Consider the following 16,276-nt stretch of genomic DNA (forward strand, 5'->3'; position numbering starts at 1 on the left):
ATTTCCATTAAATTAAGAAGAAGAAGGAGATGGCGGGACGAACTTGACTTGACTCAGCACAGAGAGGAGTGCAAGGAGGGTAGAGGTCTTTGTCCTGCAGTGGGATGATCACGACTAAAAAGTAAGAAATAAATTAAATTAAACTTCATGGAAAGAAGACTGAAAATTGAAAACACTAAATTATCTGAACAAAACTTTCTCCGAAGAACATTTTACTAACTGAAAACTGAACAATTTCAAGTTCATAACTAAGTACTAAGGTTGTTAACGTAAAGTTGTCCAAGTTAAAACTAAGTTGGATGTAAGTATAAATCTCGATGCCTCAAGGATCACACCCTAAGGCTTAGGCGTAATGTCTCATCGATCACGAGTGGAATTCCGTCGGAACCCTCGTAGGCCGGCAGTGCTACGAAAAAGTCCCACAGTCGCGCCGCGCCCGTAGACAGCTACGCTCGTAGCTCCGTAGCACCGCTACGACCGCGCGCTACGAACTACATAAACAAGTGTATTTGTGAATGTGGAAGTGACTTTTGTGACTTTGTTACAACTTACATGTAAGTTTTAGATAAGTTATACTTAAGTTAAGACCTTAATTTGTTGTTTTAAGTAAATTTTTATGAGGTTGTTTATTTTTAAGCCGGATTTTACTCTTGAATGTGTTTTGAAATTTCCGTAAATTTTTAATACTTCGTACAGAGTTTTGTTTGTATATTTTTTATTTTAAAATATACAAGTATTAAACTATTTAATTAAGAGTGACTAATTAATTAATTTATATGTCAAATGAGTGATTAGTAAATACATCGGCAACTTTTAATTTCATGACTCAGTTTAATGCTTTGATTTTAGTTGAAATGGATAATCGGATTAAATTATATATTATTTTTAAAGACAATTTAGATCTATTTATAAAAACAGCATATTTAATTCTTCCCTAGTTTTCAGTCTTACAATTGAATAATTGAATCTTAAAAAAAAAACATCCCAACAAATTGAGTTCTGACACAAAGTTCTTTTAAATTGACAAACAAACATACTTTTTGTCACCTCGTCACATCTAAGTAAACAATTTTATTTATATACATTTATATACGTTCAAGTATATAAAGAAAACGAACGAAGATTGAACTTTTTGTCGTTTTTTTCCATCTTCAAAGGTAATGGTGTCATCGAATGGAGTTTCAGGAGGCTGAAAGTGGGTCAATGATCTCCCGTCAGGCTTTCAGCGCGTAACGTTACTTTTCAGACGTGATATAACTTCTAACTGGTTCTATATTTAATTGAGACCTCTGTACACCCACTTGTAAGCGGTCGAGCGGTCGAGTGGTGAATTCAATTGTGGTTTTCTTTTTTGCTACTTGATGAAAATACTATCAATTTTAAGGAAAGGTGAATTGAATGGATTTTTTTTACAAATATTTAACAGTATTCCATTATGTCTTTACTAGCTTCTGTCAGCGGCTTCGCCTGCTGTCTTACACATTATAAAAAGTGTCCTGTGTTTATTCCAGACCATAATCTACCCCTGTTCCAAATTTCATCCCGATCCTTTCATCTATTTTGACGTGATTGAGTAACAAACAAACACAAAACATTCGCATTTATAATATTAGTAAAATTTAGTATACCTATAGAGTCGTCTAAGGGACTACATATTTAACAAAGGGCGGTAGTGTTCTCAGGTACACCTAATCCTTTTAAACTGCGATATCCAACCCGTTTTCCAAGCTTTAAGAGTATGGCAAACCACTTATGAAAGAATTCCAATAGTCCAGCATTGGATTCTCATGGGTTGTTGTTGAAAATTACCTGTGATAAAGCACCAAAAATCCTTATTATTCTTCTTACGTTCAGTGTCAAAAAGATCGACAGCGCAGTCACGTTGAAACATTTTCCGCACTTTAATTCTTATCTATTTTTGGAATATTTAAATTTACATCGTCATGCCTTTTATCTCCGAAGGGGTAGGCAGAGGTGCTCATTACGGCATGCAATGCCCATGTACAATGTACACCCACTTTTCACCTTTTGTGTAATTAGTCATGGGACTTATGGGACATATGGGACACGAGATTATCTCATGGGTAATAGAGGGTGAGAATATTTATATTAATATAATATAGATACGTATCTACGTTTTAGAGTAGTATGACCTTTTGCATTAACAACCACTGAAGCCGAACAGGTTAATCGAAACTGAATTTTGTATTGGAAAACCCCAACTTTAAAGTGATGCTCGGTAATCGAATATTTCGCATTAAATTGAATGTTGGGGCTTTTAAAAAGTAAAAGTGCTTCATGTAATTTTAATGCGGGGCATAAAAATATACCAATACTAATGGTAGTTGAAGGTTATGAGTCTATTGATATTTTTAATTAATGAGGTAATTTTAAATTACATTACAGGTATTATTTTGTATCGTTGATAAGTCTGCGTTTCGTCACCAACCCGCTCACTATAACTACTTAGAATATATTATATGTACGTTTCTATGTATGTATTATTTAATTTTATTAAAGAGTAAGTTTTACATGACTATGACATTGTATTATAATCATATCAGCCACAGAACGTCTACTGTTAAACAAAGGCTTTCCCTGATGACTTTCAGATCGGTCGGTTTGTACTTTTGAAGTGTCTATCTTATATTATTACTTGCAATTAATATTAACATAACATACAATTGTATTAAGTGAGTACTGCCTATCACTTCAACAAAAGTTGAAAAATATATGTATTATAAGGCAAAACTAAATATAAAGGATTATACTATTTTTGTTAGTTGGTTTCTTGCATGAGCAAACAGGGTTTCGTGGAAATTGTAAGCGGTTCTTTAACATTGTTAAAAATCTTATTTCATCCATGTCATGAATGCAAAATATCTTTTCAAATGCATTTACGGATTAAGATTTTATTTGCGAATATGAATTTATGATTTATTTATACTTTAGTGATTTTGTGTTTTCAAGCGAAATAACTCGCGTTTGGTATTTGATTTCCACATAATGGTTTTATTTTTCAAAAAGTCAGCCTTCAGCTTATTATTAATTACCTGTAATTAACCTTATCAATTATGAGAATAACACAGATTCTGCATCTTCTCCTAGATTCTCCTTTTCCATTTAATTCGTCCACGTTTCTTTAGCATAGTTCTGAAAAGTCCAAGAAGTTAGTATACTTGTAACAGTTAATAGATTTCAAATTAGTATTTTGACACAAGCTACAAAATTATTCTATTTTGATAATTAGGAAATAGATAAACCAATAGATATGTTCACAGACTATGTAGACTGTCTGATAAGTGTTTCTCTGCAAAAACCTTCAAGGAATAGCAGACAATATTTATCACAATTTGTCCTATTAAAGTTTAGCTTCTGCCCATTAAACAGCAAAGCCAGCACTAAGTAGTGGATGCTCGTCCCGCAGCTAATTGCAACTGCAGATGCACTTAATTGCCAATTACCAGCGGCCATCCTGTCTTTGAGAAAACCTAATTTACTCTACGAAGTATTTTCTTTAAAGTTAACTCTAGGATTAGCTTCGAGGCGCTTAATACGGACTACCTAGCGGGTTTACCGGGGTTCCGGCTCGATAAGCAGGAGTAGAAACGGGGTGATTTTTAGACAGTAAGAGTCTGACACTCCCTCTCGTCTCGCCCAGGACGGATTTGAATTTTCCCCTAATAAAACGGCTTTAACTGATTTCAGTTTACGATATATTTATAAGTCTTCAATCCGAAATCTTCACTTATTATGCCAAGACTGGAAATGTCTCCTGTGTATGGTAAAAAGATCTCAAATTACTCTGTCACAAATATCTCAATACACTTGGAACGCCTCTGGTATTGCCATCCGGGTGGCCATGGATGACGCTGATTGTTTACCATCAGGTAAACCGGCAGCTCGCTAGCTGCCTTGTACTGTAAAAATATCACACTTATTGCACGAAAAAATAACCTCTCTTCTACACATAAAGCCTACCCCAATAGGGAAAAACGAGGCGAGACTGTGTCTGACTTTTAAAAGCATTGGAAGTTTCTCCAGCAAGAATAGAAGTTAAAAAACTTAAGTCAAGGTTCAAGTTATAAATAAAGTTAGTCTCCGTGACGTGGTCTGCTTCGTTAGCTGACTAGTGTTTGTTATTACAGGAGATAGTGATCAGTTGTATATAAGGTGGGATGAGCTTGTATTATTATATTGCAATTTTGGTATTTTTTTGCTACACACACCAAATGTTGGCGTTCATTTTTATTTGTTTTTCTTTTGTTTTCATAATCATGATCGCATATCATTATCGATTTATATCCGTCTATTACTGTATATAAGAGTTTTTAATAGTATGCCATTGTGTTTAATTTTCAGTATGACTTTTTGTTGAGGGTGAGAATATCATCCAATGTTTTCGTCTACCTTAGGTGAGGCGAGAGGAATGGTCACACTCTCACTGACCAAAAACTAACGCGTCCCTTCTCCTGCTTTTCGAGCCGGAGCCCCGGTAACCCGCTAGGCAGTTTGCAGCTCCGGATCTCTTACGAATTAGGTTATAACTATTACTCCATGAGTTTGATAGGAGAGTTACAAAGGAAGAGTAAGGTCCGTTGGAACCTTAAACCTTTTTGCTCAATTTGGCAATCAATTTTAAACATCAAAGACCATGTTCAGCTTTAGACCTTCTTCTCAAATAAGTACATACTAGAGCAGCAAAACGTATTTCTTCAAGAAAGGGATTTTCGTAAAGAGTACTCGAGGGATCTTGAATTGAATTTTACGATCGCAATTACAAAGAGAGTGTTATTAGAATTTATAGAATCTTTATTTCACACTGGGGTGCCGCTAGTGCTTGAAGGATGTAGAAGCTGTATATTATGGTAATTTTTGTATGTAAGGATAAATCTGAATATTTAAGTTTTTATGTTGGTCTACTGGGCTGGGGTTTCGGGTAGTCAGAAGTTTTGTGAGAACAAACAGATTGAAATGACCCTCATGATATGCCAAAACTAGGTGGTGTTTGTGTTTACAGTCAATAAGTTTAGCAGAAAACGAAGAACGCCTAAACAAAGTAAAGGGTGATTTTTGAGGGAATATCGAAAACTATGGACTACCAATCTTCCTCTTGAACTAGTAAAAAGAAGGTCAAAACACGGTAGTAGAAGATTTTGAAATTGTAAAAATGATTACAATAAAACTTTCCTATATTCATGACAACATAGCCACATAAAAATGTATATGTTAAGAGTGTTTTTTTTTAGAGAACAACACAGAACCTACATGTTACATGTTAGGTTATGTTATGTTACTCTTATATAATAGTTACATAAGGAAACTGTCAATTGGTAGGCGTGTCACGTGTAATTAATATAAAAGTTTCGGTTGCGTGCTACGACTACATCGCATGTTAGAAATATTACTTCCAAGACTGTTTCAAGGTCACTTCAGTTTTCTTCGGAAAACATTTTGTTTCTTGCGTGAAATTGTGTTATAATGTGTTAGTCATATGCTGCATGAGTAATCGCGCGGTTTAAGAACTAAGTTGAATTTAAATCAGTGGTTTTTGTGAGTCACATCACATCATCAGCCTATAAGTGGCCACTGGTGACTTAACACCTCTTGCCGCACGGAGAAGGTTTAAGTATTAATCACCACGCTTGCTCAATGCGGGTTGGTAATTTCAGACTTATAATTAGAAATTATAAGCCCAGGTGTCCTCACGATGTTTTCCTTCACCGTTTCAGTGGTGTCTAAATAATCTTAGAAAGTACATATAACTTGGAAAAACTCACATTGGTACTTGCTGTTGGTAGGTTTCAAAATAACCAAACTACCTCATGCCAACCACCATGCATGAGAAACGGGCGACTTAAACCTCCCAGTCACCACGACATCGTGTAAATACACAAATTAATTTAGGTTATTATTATTAACTGGAATTTCATCAAAACAAAATTTATAAATAGAGCAACATCATTAAAGATTAGAAAAAATCTCAAATATTTCCTCTTTCAAAACAACCTTTTGTAAGTAGGAAAAAAATTGATTAAAGTATTTTTCCAAACAATTTGTTTTTTTTGGCCATTAATAAGGTAATAATTTCCTTTCAAATTTCTTCCGCTTCATTATGGAAAATAGAATAAATCGTTCACGTAAACATTACGTCACTGGAAGTTAATTAAATTAGCCTTAGGTTAAACTTTTATGGCGATGGTTTAAGAGTCTCTAATTCCTTTTAACTTTCTTACTTAATAAATCATTAAATTAAAGCGTCGTGGGTGTGAAATGATTTGATGGAGGCTTCTGGTAAATAATCTTTGAGAATTTTAGTATATCGTGATATTACGGAAGACGAAGCGTGGGCAGACCTCCCGCTAGGTGGACCGACGACATCGCTAGAGTCGCGGAGAGCTAGTGAATGCAGATGGCTTTTTTTTTGTTTTTTTTCTGAGGGGGAAAAATCATCCAATGACTTCTCCCACCTTGGGCGAAGCGAGAGGAGTGTCAGACTCTTACTGACTAAAAACCATCCCGTTCCTTCTTCTGCTTTTCGAGCCGGAGCCCCGGTAAACCCGCTAGGTAGTCCGCAGCTCCGGATGGATGCAGATGGCTAGCTGTCGTTTGATGTGGAGGACTAAGGGGGAGATCTTTGTCCAGCAGTGGATGTTTTTCAGCTGTTGTTGTTGATGATGATGATGATATCGTGATAACGTCACTATCGTCGTGTCGTCGTGGAAATGAAGAGGTATGCGGTATGCGCAGCATTCTTCACTTGATGAAAGGTGACGAAATTGAAAATCAGTCTCATTTCCAATTGTAGGAGCCTTTCTTTTCGCATGTTCATACCTAATAGCCTTAAAATATAGCCATAATATCTTTAGACCATTAAAACATGCAGATTTTTACAAAACATCAAAAATGTATGTTAACAATGCGATTACGTACCACGTGACCCGTTCTCATTAACTCATTGTCCTCAAATTTAATGATCTCGTTCGTTAAAACAAAAGTTTTTCATTCGTTCACTCATTACTTGTTGGCGCTTGTTATCGTTCAGTTGAGACCGGTCTGGTTAGAAACTCGTTAGCACACGTTTAATTAGTATCAGATTAATTGTTTTTTGTTGGTTTGTTTGTTTTTGTTTTACGATTTTAATTCACTTGACATTGGTCTTTTCTAGATTTTGTACTTTACTTGCAAAGAAAGCAACGTTGCTGTTTTTTGTTGTTTTAATGGTGTAACTAATTATGCAGTTTAAATGTGTTATGCTGCTTAGAGCCAATTACACCAATGTCAGATAGGTAAAGGTAAGTCTTATTCTAAGTAATGTTGGTTTTCTTTCTTGGATAGCCAAATTTATTATTTATCCTATGAATAAGACAGCACACGGTAGATTTAGAAGGACCGTTGTTCTCTCTCTGATAAAGTTAAAAAAAGTAAAGAAAAGGTTATAGAAATGTATTAGGATAAAGTTTAATTCGCAGTTTAGTTGAAACTGAATAAGGTTCTGCTCGTACTCAAACTCAAACAACTCGTTTGACTCGTATACAAAACAGTACCTTTAGTACGAGTTGGGCGCTCTAATTGACCGGCTCAAATAAACCAACCAATCAGAGCGCCTAACGCGCTCTCGTTTCGATTACTTTAAACATAAAGCAAACGCATACTAAGTACAGACCACCACAGTTAACAAGCAACTTAAAATAAGACATGAAAATGCCAGTTTTTCAAACTAATGTTAATTATTCAGTAAATATTCGCATAACACATTCTAACTTATATCATACATAGTTCATATCATTAAATAGTTCTCTAGAATAAACTCATATCCAAGCTTCGCTTTGAATAAACGTTAAAGACAAACATGTAGGAATAACTTTCTAACTACATATTTATCATGAAACTGACCGAGTTTTCAAAGCAAAGAAATAGTTTTACTTTAAACTTCACATGTTTTTAGAGATTTCTCGCATGATTTAATAGCGAAAATATCTCTGACCGGATAGTGTGACGAATATTAGGGTAGATGACTAAGTAATTTTTATTTTATTGTCCGTCTTGTAGATTATTTTAAAACATTAGACACGTATTTTTTATTTTCTTACAGAAACAAATACTTTAGAAGATATATTGATTTGAAATATCGCGTAACGTCACTTCTAGTTACGTTTTATACGTAGAAATGACGTATTTGCTCCCTCTTTTATCCGTGAAGTGGAAAATAATATGAATGGTGTTAAGTATAGAATATATATTAAATTGTGTAATGTACATATATGTACTTTCAAACCATCATTAAAATGAGCATGGTGCTTGCACAATTTTCTGGTCGATTACTACATTTTTCGATGGAACATCTGTCGTCGAGTGAAAATAAAACACATCATATATACCATGTTTGTTGTATTTTGGTATTTAGAATTATTGAATTGTAAGTCCCATTTCTTTATTTGAAGACTTTATGCAAGATATTTGAGTATTTGCATACCTAACTGTTAGATACCAGTAACTGATAATTATGAAAATAGAAAAGTCCAATCAGAAAATCCATCCAATCCAATAACATAATATATCCCGCCTTGGGCGAGGCGGGAGAGAGTTTCAGACTCTTACTGGCTAAAAACCACTCCGTTCCTACTTCTGCTTTTCCACCCGTAGCCCCGGTAACCTGCTAGGCAGCCTGCAGCTCTGAAAAACACGTCTACACAACGGTCAGTTGATTTTGTATCTATTTTTTACAACTAAAAATACCTTCAAAATAAATTTCTTTATGCAAATTGTTACAATCAAAAGCTCGAAATGAGCCAGTTACGACAAAATTGTTCATTAAACGGTTGACTACCTTCCAGCTAAATTATTGGCCCACTGGGAAACACGAATTTTGATTGTATAACATGAAAATGTACAAAGTATAGAAAATTATACTGGCGTTGTAACTGTTGGACTATAGTTCTTTCTGTTATGGTGTTACCTCACCCATCGAGCAATCGATGCGATCGATCGATGTTAGAATAGATTACCTAGTCGTTCGATAGTTGCTACCACACCAATCGGTCGATAGCCGATAGATTTCATCGATCGATGGTATATGGTACACTCACACGTATACAAGGTAGTCATAACAAAAGTAAACAAAACACTAGTTAGATAATAATATAATCTAAAGTTATAACTACATCGGAAAGTTTATACTATACATTCTATGTTTCTCATCACTGCACTACCAACTTTTGATTATGAAATGGACGCATTCAATATTGTCTTCAGCACAGCTCATAAAGTAATTATAGTTTTACAAACATACTTTACAGAAATAGTCGGTTTAAATTATAGTTTAAATTACTTCGACGCGTGCCAGAACTCATGGCCAAAGTGAAAATAACTAAATTTATATTTAGGTTTTACATTAATTGAACTATAATATAACGACTGTTGTTTTGGTCGAGAGGCTCGCTGTGCTGTGCATAATGGTGTCAAAAGATTTTAGTATCGAGTCTGGACTCCATACACAACTTCAATTTATGGTATACGCAGGTAAACGAGCAGACGGATCACCTGATGGTAAGTAATCGCCCCCGCCTATGAATACCCGAAATACCAGAGGCGTTACAAGTGCGTTGTAGGCCTTTTGGGCTTTCGGGGATTGAGAAGATTGGGTAGGGCGGTAATTGAGCCTCCGGTAACTGGTGATAAGAGGTTGTTACATTGTAAATACATTCTGTATGTACACTTCTGTTTACCCCATCTGGAATTAAAAAGCATATTGTTATATTTTTTTATCTTTCGATGTGTAAACATAGATTAAATTACTCAACTTTTCAACCGCATACGAATCACTTAAGATCCGAGAACTTTTAAAACGCTGAACAAGAGCCTCAACTAAGTTTAACCCTCGCTTATCCTTTTAGAAGATGTCGCAAATTCTTCAAATTGTTTAGTATCCTAGCTCAATTTAGTGCTTAGACCTTAAACGAAGAATTTTAGACTTTAAAACTGGAATTTAATTTGAGGACAAGAACTTCATTTAATATGGTAGTGTTGCTAGTATTCTATATAGGTATGTTTCCTTTTTCGGTTTTTCGAAAATTTCTCAGTGGTAGTACGGAGCCTGGAATCGTGCCCAGTATATGGCAATAGGTTCACCTCCTATTACATAGGACTTGTAGTGTACAATGTATAGTGGCATTACGTACCGTAATGTGCACCTCTGCCTACCCCTTCGGGGATTAAAGGCGTGACGTTGACGAAGAATGTTTCCTGATGTGTTATTTATTATTTATTATCAAGACTTTTTTCCATCATATATTATTCTGATTGTAGCTCATTAGTAAATAATATAGACGTAAGAAAATAAAACTGTTTCGTGTATAATGCCCATTTGGAAACTTATGAAATGTGTGGGTGTATGGTAAAGGTCAAAAAGTTTGAACATCTACTGTCTATTATCTATGCTTATTGACAGACCAAGGTTTCCGTTGTCTCTGGAACGCCCAGTAAATATAGCTATTAGGAATAATTAATGAATTAGATGCTTCGTTGGTCGAGTGGTCGCAATGGCCACTCGACAAGACGTCTCAGGTTTCACCACATTGGTTTTAGTCAGTAAGTGCCCAAGATTCTGACACTCCATCCCGCATCATTCAGGGCTTTAGGTAAGAAAATAAAGGTTGACAGAGACAGTCGCTAGTAGCAATTTATACTAAATTATATAGTTTTTAATTTAGCCACATCTTCTGTCATTGATAGATTCAGTAGCCAGGTGAATCTTTAAAAATAACCACAATAATTTAAAGGCGTCATTATCTTCAACCAAAAGTTAACTATTATGCTGACTGAAACACAAAATGTGGTTCCAATAAATTAAACTGTGACACTGCTCTCAACCAATCCAATCTAAAATAAGGATGATAATAAGGTACCACGATGTTTAATAATGCGGGAGAATAATGTTTTGTTAAATAGAAGTTAAAGTTTTTTGAAGAAACACTGTCAACTAATATTTGTTGTCTCTGTCCTGAATCTTTATAATCTCACCTGCATAGTAAATAGCTGTTCAGGCTGTACATAACATTTCCAAGATGTCATAACCTAGTTACCTTATATCTGTCACTCTGCCTTTCCCATGAGGGTGTATGGTGTATTAGGTATTCAGAACAACATCGACGTGTTCCCCGAGGACTTGTGATGTGTGTTATACATTCAAGGTCGTTGAACTTTGCGGACTGACTACCTGAATACTAAAGATGGAGTATCGCTGTGCATATTAATCAATTAGGTATCTTTAGCTATGTTTTGGTTACCTATATTATGTGTAATATGAATTTGAGAGTACGGAGATATAATACGACCTTCAAACTGTAAAGAAAAGAGCGTATTCCCTTTTAAAAGGCAGCATACCTCTGTTGTTGCGAAATCATATTACATACAAAAATATAAGACATTACATGATATTATTGTCAGAAGAAAATATCGTGAGGTAATCTGGACTTATAATATCTAAATATAAGTTTGAAATCATCTGAAGCAGGTCTGCTTATAATGATGATAGTGTCTCTGTGTGAAAAGAAGCCTTTGATTAGTAGTGGCTACTTACGATAATGAAAAGTGGTCTATCTTATTTAAGAACTTATTTTTTGTCACCCACACATCGACACCAGCAATTTATACTACGCTAACTCGAAATTTGGAAAAAACGTTTTTTTATGCCAAGTTGCTTAAAATGTGTGTTTACATACGTCATAAAAAAATTGAGAAGAAATATGCAAAAATAAGAAAGTTACAAATCTTATAAAACGCTAAGTAAAGGTACTTTTTGAAATCACTCGATTTATATTACGCCAACTATTATTAGCGGAGTGTGCGCGGGGATCACTTTGGTCAAAGTCCGTGCAACACTGCACTAACTCATAGTTAGCGTAGTTTAGTGCGTTCGTGTGTATACCTGTTCGTTTGTAAAATGAACTACTTAGCGACTTTTACATAGTAAATACTTATGTGTTAACGTATTAATTAGTTTATTAATGGTACGTTGACTATTCTTTTTGTAAGTAAGTACATATTCTTTATAAAAATATTGAAATATGCATCAGATGATTGATCATACACTACGACCTCCCGTACTACACTACGCTAGCATTAGTTAGACGTGTATAAGATGTAACATTTTTTTGATGAATTACGTTTATATACGGCTAACTTGCGCTAAATCAAAAAATAGAAAGAATTAAGGAAATATAAATATGAGATATTACAATGAATAAATTAAATATTAAGCATACCAAATTTCAAAAAAGTATCTTAATTAATGTAAAAGTTATCACGTTTTTCCCTTTAAACGCCTCTACTGTAAAGTACGCTTTTTTGAGTTAGCGTAGTATAAATTGCTGGTGTCGACATATTGTTTTTGTAAATTGTACACATTTTGTACATTAATTTGTTGTGTGGGTGACATGATCGAGTAATTTCTTTTTCGATTTTTCTACGCCAAACAAGTCATCCATTACTTTTATTCAACACCTACACAACAAGCAAACAGAACAGATGTTTAAAGGAAATTATATTTACAAATAGCTCCTTATTACTCCATAGGGGATAAAATCTCAGATGAATGATACTTACCGATTATTTACACCGCCTTCATTGTATCGTTAAGACTCATCGATTTATTTCTTAGGGTAAGAACTCACAACGATTTTTCTTCAAGCGGTTTTAGGTTTTAGCCTCGCAATATTAATAAATGTCGCTTCGAAAATATTGGTTGTATTTTATTAACATAATTTATACTCGCCTATAGAAGGTTGACAAGTTTGTAATCAACGCAACCATAATATGTACTGTAGTAATTTTATCTAAGACTAGCAAACCCGGCGAATTCCGTTTCGCCACTGATGTATTTCCCTGTTTTCTTGATTTTTTCCTAAATTTTCTTTGCTATAAACCTTAGGGAGCCCGAGACATTTCCAACGAATGCAAAACCGTGAAAATAGGTTGGTGCGTTCTGGAGTTATAGCGTCAGGAAGGAAAACCCGGCTTGTTTTTATATAATAGATTAAGGCCAGCCGTACACGGACGGCTTCAAGCAGTTATAACCGACTGCTTGAAGCCGCGACTGCGCGATGAACTATAGCCATTCATTCGCTACCGTACACACGACTGCTCGAGCAGTCGCGACCGCTTCAAGCCGTCAACTGCACGATGAAATTCCATCGTGCCGTCGACCGCTCGCGAGCAGTTGCGAGGCATACACGGACTGCTCGAGCCATTGACTGCTCTAGAGCAGTCGACAGCTCTCCGACTTCCCTCCCCCCACCTTTTGCGGCCTCGCGGCGTCTGCTGAAAAAATCAAAAGAAAATCAACTGCTCGAGCAGTTGGGTAGCGTGTACCCAACTGCTCGAGCAGTCAACAACCGACCGCTCGAGCGGTCCGGGTATGTCGCTTAGCCGCTAACTGCTCGAGCAGTCCGTGTACGGCCGCCCTAAGAGTGCTTTCACACTAGCGTTTGCTCACGTTATTGTGTAGGAGTCGTAATACAATTCTGAAGAGAATCGTCCTTCATAAAGAAACTTCATAGACTAGTTAGTATGCTATCATGGGCTGTTGATGATTTGAACTCTAAGTAATTTTACGATTAAAGCTTAAAATCGCACTATAACCTAAATTCTACGATGATTTTTTTCTGCAAAGATTTTCGCCCACGCACCTAATGGCTGATTAATGTCCTGTCCTCCGTTCTATACATTTTCTCGTTACTATTTTCAATGCACGTATATTAAGTACCTACGCAAACAGTTTACGATGACCAAGGAGTATTTTATAAAGGTCAGCGTTGGAGTTTTGGTATTACGTCCCGACTATTGTGGTAATACGATTAGGTTTATATTGTGAGTACATATTTGGTTGGTATCAAAGTGAACTTTGTGTTTCATTTTATAGTAGGTAAACAGGCCACATGATTGTATTGTATGTCTTATATTACATCGAGCTACTTTGTAAGATTCATAAAAAAAATAGAGTCTTTTAAATAAAAATAAAACCAAAAGACTTACATCTCACTAAAATAATTGTGAATGGAATAGGTTGCACTGCTAAAAGATATACAAACAAGATTATATCACATTATTAAAGACTCTGAATACGCTGAATATGTGATCCAAAATCTCCTGAATAGATTTAAAACGCACAAATCAAAAGCATTTATTTCAATTAAACTATATACAGGTATTTTGAATTGCCAATAAAACATAGAACGATCAATCAGTTTGTCTGTCAGTGAAGCTAAATGCCAAAGTGTAGATACTAACTAGTACCTATTCACGCAGTTTGCGATAAAATCGACAAGCAAAATTCAACCGTATCGACATTTTAGTTGGATACCGTGAACGAGCTTCTATTATGGAAGTATTGAACGCTGTTCACAAAACCGGATTGAAAAAATCCGTTTGAAAAAACGGGACATCGGATAGATTGGAAGCTTAATATAACAGGCACGTGATGTTGTGATGTATTTGTAGTTTGGTTGTGATATTACTTTTATTCTTCTTTGTTTTGGTGTTAAGAACGATTTAAGGTAAGCATCCACAGGTACGCATTCCGTATGACGTCATCAGCACGCATCGCATGTAGGCTTTGCTGATGATGCGGTGCGTACGATGCGGATCAGTGGACGTAGTTGTATGAGTTTCTATACAAGACAAACTAAAATCCGTTGCGTGTGGTGCGTGCGATGCGTATGATGCGGGCCTGTGGACGCGTACCTTTAGGACTTGTTTTAGGACTTTAAATTTGGATTAAGAACGTATTTTGTATGAACTATCTGTCACATAAGTTTCTCAAGTACTTATATAGAAGTGTGAAACAGGCGCTTAGGGTCGGTTCATAGCTGACGTAAAATACGTGGAGCGTATCAGCCGTCGCACCAACGTAGCATCGGTTAAGTGTGAACGATTAAGTATTTTTTTGTCTGTTCCGGCGTTACGCAACCGGTAATACGTGACGCATGTTTCTTCATACATTAACCGACCCTTAGTTATGAAATAAAGTGGTTCCAGATTTTTGACCATATGTAGATAACTGGTTAGGAATCGTTGGACATTTTAAATTACATAATCACAATCGTAAAAGTATTTTTGTCAGTTACTGAAACTCTCCTAAACGACTGGGTCAATTTTGATGAGTTGATTTAGTTTGTTTTAAGACGAATGATAATTCTGATTTCTGATTGCGACCCACAATTGATAAACTCATAACAAACTTTGACATGAGACGACCATACAAACATTCATTGATGCCTATCCAATGAAATCACGTCTCCTTAAGCCAATATAATAAAAAATAATGTCACTGAACCACGGCACGACAAAAATAAAGTGATAAATATTACGTAATGGCGGTTTGCTTCGCCCAACCTCTTATCAATAAGGATCTGCTTTATAAGCAATCCTTGTAATGGCAAATTGAATTTTCACACCCCACTTGAGATCAAAGTTTGCCATATTCCAGGGTAATTGACCTCTGTACTACGGCACACTATCATCAGACGTCTCGGTTTCTCCCCTGGCGGTCGGCCAAGACCCGAGAAGAGCCGAGGATCCCCGAAAGGTCCCGACCGCTAATTCATTACGACCTGGAACTATTTTTTCTTAGCTTGCTTCATAGAGTAAAACTTTCGTGTCAGTTCGCTCACATTGAATGTGTGTGGGAGTTTTTTGGCTGTGAAATTGTTTGGTTATTGTCATGTATTTAGGTACTATATCTATTTCTTGAAGCGTTGTAATGTATATGTTAAAGTGTTTAGTGTTATTCCTAGGCGACATTATATTTTTCTTTATACATAATTATATACAGAGTTGTATCTATATGGTTACATCAATGTTACGCCTAAAACAGCCACGCATTTTTACTCAAACTATTTCGACACCAGCAATTTATACTACGCTAACTCAAAAAAGCGTACTTTACAGTAGAGGCGTTTAAAGGGAAAAACGTGATAACTTTTACATTAATTAAGATACTTTTTTGAAATTTGGTATGCTTAATATTTAATTTATTCATTGTAATATCTCATATTTATATTTCCATAATTATTTCTATTTTTTGATTTAGCGCAAGTTAGCCGTATATAAACGTAATTCATCAAAAAAATGTTACATCTTATACACGTCTAACTTATGTTAGCGTAGTGTAGTACGGGAGGTCGTAGTGGATGATCAATCATCTGATGCATATTTCAATATTTTTATAAAGAACATGTACTTACTTACAAAAAGAATAGTCAACGTACCATTCATA

General features: G+C 35.5%; 1 protein-coding gene across 1 annotated transcript in view; it reads left to right on the top strand.

Moving 5' to 3' along the window:
* Nucleotides 1-391: 391 nt before the first annotated feature.
* The window catches only part of LOC118278269 (atrial natriuretic peptide receptor 2), a 76,505-nt gene continuing 60,620 nt past the window's right edge, over nucleotides 392-16,276 (top strand). The window contains exon 1 of the mRNA XM_035597477.2: nucleotides 392-554. The gene's annotated coding sequence lies outside the window, so the exon portion shown is untranslated. The remainder of the gene's footprint in view (nucleotides 555-16,276) is intronic.

This window comes from Spodoptera frugiperda, chromosome 18 (genome assembly GCF_023101765.2).
Source record: "Spodoptera frugiperda isolate SF20-4 chromosome 18, AGI-APGP_CSIRO_Sfru_2.0, whole genome shotgun sequence".
Lineage (NCBI taxonomy): Eukaryota > Metazoa > Arthropoda > Insecta > Lepidoptera > Noctuidae > Spodoptera > Spodoptera frugiperda.